The sequence below is a fragment of the Saccostrea cucullata genome, unplaced genomic scaffold (genome assembly GCF_032062105.1).
Source record: "Saccostrea cucullata isolate Sc308-1 unplaced genomic scaffold, CSIRO_AGI_Scuc_v1 ctg17366, whole genome shotgun sequence".
NCBI classification, from domain to species: domain Eukaryota; kingdom Metazoa; phylum Mollusca; class Bivalvia; order Ostreida; family Ostreidae; genus Saccostrea; species Saccostrea cuccullata.
This window is the reverse complement of record NW_026934203.1, coordinates 2,968-11,227: the sequence shown is the minus strand read 5'-3', so window position 1 is coordinate 11,227 and position 8,260 is coordinate 2,968. Positions and strand designations below refer to the sequence as shown.

Genomic DNA, 8,260 nt, shown 5'->3' with positions numbered 1-8,260 from the left:
GGGATCTTTTTCGTTTTCGAGTTATTCGCAAAAGAAATATTTAGGGGCCAACCCTTCAACTCCCTAATGGGGACGATTAGCGAAAAATGAAAGGTTGCATATTGTTCACAACATTATTTTGAACATCTTTTGTTCAATATTACTTATCAAAATATTTCTCACTTTCGAGATATAAAGCGTCAAAGATTTGGCATTTTTAGCCCCTTGTGGCCCCTAATTATGTACCATACGTCATAAAAATTATGATATATAGCTGTAGATTGTTGAGATAAACATTTTTGCTTCAGTATTATATTACAAAATATTAACTGATAAAGAGTTATCGATTAAAGACTTTTGGCCCCTTTCTGCTCCTAATGTGATGAGTCAGCATTTTTTTCTTGATATCATTTGAAAGATCTTGTTGTTCTGCACAAATGATGTTCAGTATGTTCTTACAAAATATTTATACTTTAAAAGATATGATGCAAAATGTCTCCAAAAATCACTCGTGATTCGTGTCCTAAATTTTGACCCCTACCGAGCTTCCATACTAGGTACTTCCGGAAACTATCCAAACTCCCAGTAACATGGAGACATGTCCTCTATCATCACTGAAAATTTCAGCGCTCTAGCTCAAGCCGTTTTCGAGAAAATGAACGGACAAGGAGGTCCTCTGAATTTTGATAAAAGGGCGATAACTCTAGACCGGAAGTGATTTTCACAAAATCCTTCAGCCGGTATAAACTTCAGATTATCCGGCAACATCCCTGAAAATTTGAAGCAAATCCATCCAACCATCTCTGAAAAATCTTCTGCACAAAATTTGTGCAGAAAAAAAGAATAATAATAATAATAATAATAATAATAAAAAAAGAAAAGTGAAAAAGAAACATAAGAATAATAGACGGGCCTTCCGCTGAAGACGGAAGACCCTAATAATAAGAAAAGTGAAAAAGAAACATAAGAATAATAGAAGGGTCTTCCGCTGAAGACGGAAGACCCTAATAATAATAGGGAAAAAGAAACCGAACGAAAACAATAAGGTCTTCCGTTGGAAACGGAAGACCTTAATAATAGGGAAAAAGAAACCGAACGAAAACAATAAGGTCTTCCGTTGGAAACGGAAGACCTTAATAATAATAATGTTATGGCTATATTAAATATATTGGTCATATCAGGCATTGCACGGGCACGCACGAGCAATAATGTGCTATAACACCTTTAATCTTTTTTGCACTCATAATATTTCTTCATAACCTCAAAGCATTTATCAAACCAAACAAAAGATACATCTTTATCAAATAGATGTTTATAGGTCATTATATGCACTGTACGTGTGCATGCATATAATGTATGTATGTTGCCAAAGTCATCTCTCATACATATATATTATTCAAAAGTAATTATAGATTTTTAACTAAGGATCAATTTATTGTAGGCAAGCTTTGTAGTCTTAGGACTTAAAGATGGAACAGATTTAAACACACCAGAAGTGATTTCTTTGAGTGTGGGTCTCCCTTTTTCAGTCTGTTGGAACATTTTTGCCTATATCATTGTAAGTATAATGACCCTTCAATCAATTATGTAGAATGCTTAAGGTTCATAAACCCTCTGCTCACTCATATGAAATTTTTCTTTAACTTTTATGATTTTCCAAAGGAAATGTATATGCTGAATAAAATACAAACAATTATAGCATGGCTTGCGGGGCAAAATTTGACAAAAAAGGCACTTAAACTTGACAAATTTATAAAGGAATAATATACATCTGTGTCATTAAGAGTTATCTCTCTTATCAGAGTATCAATGTACCTTAATCTTAAATTCAGAAAACGTAAAGTATAATTTAGGTTAACAAAATAATGAACTATAAGGACACATTCTTTTTTTTTTTTCAAAAATGTCGTTTTATGGTTACTAATATATATCATAATCGTGATACATGTTTGCTTTCTTCCCTGCATTTTGGTTAAAAGTAGCAAATGATCAAATAATGACTTGATGAGTTTGTTTTCACTCTTAATCTTTCTGAAGTTATGCATTTTTAACTTACACATTACACGTTATTTATATATTGTGCAAAAATGAAGATTTCTAGATTCGGAAATTTTGAAAGGATTACTAGATTCGGAAATTTTGAAAGGATTAATATTTTAAATTTAGATTTAGATTTTGTTGTGAATCGTAATCGTAAATATAATGCACTCAATGGATTGTAGTATGAAAATACCAGTAGTTTTATTTTAGAACAGACAATTTTCATGTCACGTGTGCTTTAACTTGTGTTATATATATCCGAGGACAAGGACAGTTTTATTTAATCATTTAAGTTTATTTAAAAATAAGCAAACATTATAAAGCGATATTTGAGAGTAGCAACAAGAACAATAATTTCAAAGTTGTAGATAAAGTCAAGAAGTCATGCTAAGATAGTACATGTGAGATCAATATCATATATAGCTTCTTCCATATAAGTGTTTTCATAATTTTGAAAATGCCTTAATTCAACAGCTGAGAAAAGAATGGAAAAAAAACAGCCCGCATTTTTGTTTTCATTGATCTGGTTAAGCCTTGCTTTTACGGTTACCAAATTTGGAAGGTGCGTATTTCTTTTATTTATATCAGTTTATGTTATATGAAACAAATTGAAATAACGAACAGTATTCAAGATAAAAAAAAATCCATGAAAATAGAAATAGGAGCAGATCAATCATAGACCTCCGAAACATCAGAGGTGGGATCAGGTGCCAAGGATGAGTGAGCAACCCCTGCCAACCGGTCACACCCGCCGTGTGCTCCTTGTCATGATCGGGAAATATGGAAAAATCCGTTGTCAATTCATTTATAAATAATGGATTAACAAGAAGAAGGTATGGTTTTAGCTTTATTGCCCCATAAAAATGTAATGACATCAAAAAGTTTTGAAACTTGCTTAAATATTAGTTAAATAATTGACTCTGATAAATCAAGAAAGAATATGGCATAAATGTTTACCATTCTGCAAATATGGCGTTATTAATGTGAAGCATTTCTCTATTTTCAATAGAAAACGCCTCAAAATGGCACATTTCCAGGGTGATTTTCCTTTTAGAAAACAGTGTCCACAGCCGTCGCCCACGCTAATTTTTTGATATTTTGTGCAAAATTCAATAAAAAATCACATCTCAAGATCTTTGTGGGCGATGCCTGTGGACAGTGTTATCTGAAAGAAAATTCCATTGAAAATTGTTGTCTTCTGCAACTTTTTAAGAAAATACCGGAAAATGCACATAATTAGCATTTAAAAACACATGTGAAAAACATGACTTGTATAATTTTTCTGCATCGAATTTTCAATTATTTAAAAAGCATGAGTTTTCAACTTTTACACCAGTTTCATTTTTTAGAAAATCACAGTGCAAAATTTGTATGGAAACCATACCTTCTTCTTAGTATGGGAAACTCCATGAAGCATTTGACTCAATGATACATTGTATTTGCTGACAACGTCATTGTATCGACTATACAAAATTACGAAATGTTGAATTTAAATGAGATTGCTGGTATTATTGTTTCATCAACTTGTTTGTCAATTATTTGCCTCGTTCTAGAAATTGTAAAGCATGCTTATGCGTATCGATCCAACTGAAATACCCCAGTATAAAAAACTACATATGCAAATGATGAAGGTGCATTGCTGCATAAATAAGGGAAGATAACGATTGAATAGTTAAACTTATCCCGTTTATCGTAGACCTTGGTTGTTAGATTACTATTAACGTCCATTTCAACTAATTATAAAATATCCAAGTATAAATCAAATGTGTCAGACTCTGTGGAATCTTTTTTCTTAAGCTTACCACGATATATCGTATGAAAATAAGAATGGAAATTACAATTGTTAGTTGACAAAACTTCGTCGCTATACATATATATAAATGTCAAGTTAAAGTCCACAGCAAGTGCATATGATAAAATACTTAATTCCACCTCTCTATTGTTGTTTTCATACAGGAAGCAACAAGGATAAAGGATGCACAAACCAGTGACGATAGAGCAATCATAATTATAACAATGGTTGCAGGTGTGTGTTGTTTTTACGTTTAATTTTTAGTGAGATTGATCACTGTTCCCCATTTTTAGCTCTACTGGTCAGAGACCAGAAGAGCTTATGCGATAGTAATGCGTCCGTCGTCCATCCGTCTGTCTGTCCGTCTGTCTGTCTGTCTGTCTGTAAACAATCTTTCAAAATGCTACTCCTCCTACAGTTTTGGTCTGATTTCAATATAACTTGGCACACAAGTAGACTACACTAAGATACATAATTCTGTGTATCGGTTTTTTATTTCTATTAACGGTGTTGCCGTTGTTACTAAAAATAGAAATTTCTGTGAAATTCTTTCAAAATACTACTCCTTCTACAGTTTTGGTCTGATTTCAATATAACTTAGCGCACAAGAAGACCACACTAAGATACATAATTCTGTGTATCGATTTTTGATTTTGATGAACGGTGTTGCCGTTGTTGCTAAAAATAGAAATTTCTGTGAAATTCTTTCAAAATGCTACTTCTCCAACAGTTTTGGTCTGATTTCAATATAACTTGGCACACAAGTAGACTACACTAAGATACATAATTCTGTGTATCGGTTTTTGAATTCGATGAATGGTGTTGCCGTTGTTACTAAAAATAGATATTTCTATGAAATTCTTTAAAAATGCTACTCCTCCTACAGTTTTGGTCTGATTTCAATATAACTTGGCATACAAGTAGACTACACTAAGATACATATTTCTGTATATCAGTTTTGATTTCGATGAACGGTGTTGCCGTTGTTATCAAAAATAGAAATTTCTGTGAAATTGTTTCAAAATGCTACTCCTCCTACAGTTTTGGTCTGATTTCAATACAACTTGGCACACAAGTAGACTACGCTAAGATACATAATTCTATATATCGGTTTTTGATTTCGATGAACGGTGTTGCCATGGTAACTAAAAATAGAAATTTCTGTTAAAAACTCTCAAAATGCTACTCCTCCTGCAGTTTAAGTCTGATTATAATATAATGTGGCATGCAAGTAGACTATACTAAGAACATAAAGAGACTTAATCAAGGATCATTATTCTTTTTATTGCTGTGGTAAAGTTTCAATTCCCAACTGCTTAAGAACTTTTCCCTTCCATTGCTATAAGAACAAACCAGTAGAGCTTCAGTCTCGACAGAGACTTCTGGTTTGCATTTTAAGTTTAGGCAATGTACAATTATTTCAAATAAACTCAATTAAGTTAAAAGTTCTCACATATTGTCGAGTTAATAAAGTGATTACAAAAAACAAAAGACACTCTTTAAAATATTTCTAAAATTTTATAAAGGGTCAAATTTGGAGATAACAAACTGTATCAAGGTCAAAAAGTAAATTAAAAAATACATTGTACCAATCGAGAAGAGAAAACAAAGACCTTTCAAACATCAGAGATGGGATCAGGTGACATGGAAGAGGGAGCATCCCCGCCGTGTGCTCCTTGTCATGATTGGGAAATAACAGAAGAAAGTGTTTAGAAAAAGGTTTAACAACAAAATGAAAACATCTATTTGTTTTTGATATCCTTATAAGGAGATATATGCAAATCTGTAAATAAATCCTTGGATTTAATTTTTAAAAGTATATAGATAATAGATATGATGAAATAAGATATGTAACGTATGAAAATTTATTTTTGTTGCTTCCAAAAGCTTCTAGTTTTCATGATTACTGTATATCTAATGTAAGAATTTAATAAAGCCAGATAAGGAAAAGAATACAGAGTTATGCCAGATTACGGAACTTTGATATTTTAGGAGGAAAAAAAGCAATAAGGCTATTAAGATCAACAAACCTATTAAAATAAAAGAAAAAAAATCTATTCTAGGTGTACTAGGGATAGTTATTTGGATGTTGGTCATGAAGCAACTGAGAACAGTATACAAAAATTTTGATAAAGGATTTCGAGAAAAAGGTAGGTATGGTAAAGCATTTTTCATGTAATTTGCCATCTTTAATTTTTTTAAATTACCTAAATCCTTAGAAATGGAAAATAAGAGTGGCCCAGGGGCCACATCGCTCATCGAGCAAATCTGCTAGGAATAAGAACACATTAGACCTGAATTGAAAAGTTTACTGAGGGTGGAGTGGGGTGGGGGGTCTTGAATTTTAATGCTACTTGAGAAAACCTCTATATCAATATAGCACATAATTTTGATGTTCTTGAGAAAAGATTATTAAAGATTTTTTTTACAGTTTGTTTGTATATACACATGTATTACTTCTTAATAATTTGAATTTGATTCCCCATTTTCCCTTCCTAGATACCAAGAGGTCATGATTTAAACAAATTTAAATCTTCAATGCATGAGGATGTTTGTATGTCAATATGACTAAACATAGATTTTCTGTTCTTTCTATTTTTCCCTTTATTTTAATATGTAAAACATTGATATACCATTGAGACCTTATACTCTTTGAGTTTTATCTTTCCTGTCTCAATGGTTCTTGAGAAGATTTTTAAAGAATTTTCCTATATATCCCTATGTCAAACTTAGTCCTATTCCACGGGGTCATGATTTGAAACAGCTTGTATCTACACTACCTGACGATGATTCCACATGAGTTTCATCTTTCATGGCCCTTCATTTAAACAAACTTGGATCCTCTTTACCTAAGGATACTTTGTAGCCAGTTTGGTTGAATTTGACCCAGTGGTTCTTGAGAACAAGATGGAGATGTGAAAATTTTAATGTACAACGACAACAGCAACAACACTAACGACGAGACAACGACGACAGACAAAGGACAAAGTTTGATTAGAAAAGCTCACTAGAGCATTCGGCTCAGGTGGAATAAAAATGAGGATACAAACAGTGAAGGAATTCATGTCTAATGTATTGATTAGGTAATTCTTTCGTCAGATTCAGTATGTAAAAACGAACGATTTCAAATACCACAATTGAAATATAATTTTATCTAAATAAATTGACTTTACATGCTAAATTCCGAATTGCATTATAAATATGGTATAATGATTGCTTAGCAATTGTTGGAATGCTCTTTGAAAGTTTAAAATAAGGAATAAAATTGATTTTAAAATCAAAGTCGATCAATATGTTTTCTTGATACTGATGTTCGATGTCTTTTTTATATCATTGGGCCATATAATTGATTAATTTTAATTACAGACCCATTGGTTAAAATACACATTCTTTTTAGTCTATGAGAAGACATCCAGCGAAAACACTAGTCTTATCACAGGTAGAAGGAAAGGCCAGGGCGGATCCCTGTAGTCCATGATCTAAATGCCTCCAGGAATAAAATTGAATTTTTGAGGAGAGTTTCTCACTACTTATGGAAGTAAAAAGTTAATTTTTTATAATATAAAAACGTCTAAGTTGTTTTATTTATTATGACTGTGGGCAGATTTAAATATATTAATAAAGTTTTACATTTTAAGTACATGATTCTTGATAGTTTAACGATGTCATTGATAACAAAAGTTAAGCAGGTTTGCTTGCGCAGGTGGGTTGTCTTGGTGAACAAATTTTCTGGCTTAATTATTGGCTAAGACTTTTCATTGGCTATAATCATAATGAACTATCAAATCAGATCATTTCTTTTGTAGTAAAAGCAAGCCAAATCTAAAATCATATTATTGCTGATCCGGCGATTCCTGATTTTAGACTACCACCTCGTACAATTATATGTTAATAATTTTAGTTTTTCTAAGTAAATAAGGGTCTAAGAATATAAGTAGTAGAGTTTAATATGTATTATCCCTCATATGTATGGATAGAATATGGATCAGAAAAATAATATGTATATTGTATTATGCACATATATGTACTGATATACTATTATAAAATCAGCTTTTTGATATCTGAATAAATATAGAAACTACCATTTTCATCTTTAGTTAATATCTCTGGACATATAACTAATAGGATAATTTGTTTTTTTTGCAGAGCAAATCTAGAGGATTTTTTTAGTCATTTACATGTACATGTAAGGAAAAAAACCCAGATATCTATAAATGTTAATATAATATAATACTGTTCTTTATCTCCATATGTTTCATACTTATCTGTCTTTTTCAGTAACACAATCTTGGGTATTTCATATATTATACGGTCTACGTTAATATGAAAAAAAAATTTCTTATTTCCCATTGTTTTAACAAAGTAAATAAAATGAAAATAAAGCATGTCAACATGTGTCCAACAAGTGTACTCCTATCTTAAGTATGTTGTAGTTATTGTTGAGATTGT

At 31.6% G+C, this 8,260-nt stretch overlaps 1 long non-coding RNA gene across 1 annotated transcript; it reads left to right on the top strand.

The window, feature by feature from the left end:
• The first annotated feature begins 2,517 nt into the window (after positions 1-2,517).
• LOC134240129 (uncharacterized) lies at positions 2,518-7,766 on the top strand. The gene is made up of 4 exons (XR_009986370.1): positions 2,518-2,581; positions 3,976-4,045; positions 5,875-5,961; positions 7,209-7,766. It is a non-coding gene; the product is annotated as an uncharacterized LOC134240129 (long non-coding RNA).
• Positions 7,767-8,260: the final 494 nt, after the last annotated feature.